We start from the raw sequence: 978 nt of genomic DNA, 5'->3' as shown, positions 1-978 counted from the left end.
AACTTAATCTAAACAAACGTTGATATTAAAATAAATATATAATAACAAATTCGTTACATAAAAGATTTATTTATTTCCCAAGTTATGAAAAGAGTATGTTAGTTTTGAATTTCGCGCAAAGCTACACTAGGGTTATCTGCGCTAGCCGTCCCTAATTTAGCAGTGTAAGACTAGAGGGAAGGCAGCTAGTCATCACCACCTACCGCCAACTCTTGGGCTACTCTTTTACCAACGAATAGTGGGACTGACCGTCACTTTATAACGCCCCCACGGTTGAAAAATCGGGTATCGAAATCCGCTTTTTAGCGTTATAAGTCCTCAGACTTACCGCTAAGCCACTTGGAGGCTACGGTATGTTTCTGATAATAAACCATCTAGTCCGAAATAGCTACTGGAGTAAAGTCACACATAAGTGAAATTTGAACTATCAGGATAACTTAGAATCATATTTACGTATAAAACTGTCGCACTTTGTTTGTAGCTTTGAACACTGATAAATTGTTTATCACAATGACTCTGATTTTGTAGATTAAAATAATCAATTTCTTCTAGTGCGTTTTATCGTCGGGTTTGAGTAAATTTTGTTTATTTATCTCTACGCCATTCACGACATATATTTCGTTGGTTTCACAGGAATGTCGAGATGGGGTGCGTGTTCGACATTCAGATCCACTGAGTACTAGTAAAACATTTTGGTTTTTATAAATTCACACCTGCTGCCCAGTTTTTTCATATTAGTGTAATTGTTTTTAATATTTTGTGTAATATATACCCAGGCCCGCCGACAGGGGGGGGGGGCAACTGCCCAGAGACCCGGGCGAATGAAACCTGGTTATGCCGTAAAGCCCGCAAAGCATCTTTAGGCTATATCTTCATTTAGTGATAAAAACCATAGTTTTTGGCTTTTCTTTGCATATAGACGCTTGATACATTAAAAACGACTGACATAATAATTTCAGTAATAATTAATATGTACTT

This window comes from Limulus polyphemus, unplaced genomic scaffold (assembly GCF_000517525.1).
Source record: "Limulus polyphemus unplaced genomic scaffold, Limulus_polyphemus-2.1.2 Scaffold2034, whole genome shotgun sequence".
In the NCBI taxonomy this organism is placed as follows: Eukaryota; Metazoa; Arthropoda; class Merostomata; order Xiphosura; family Limulidae; genus Limulus; species Limulus polyphemus.
This window is presented reverse-complemented; position numbering follows the sequence as displayed.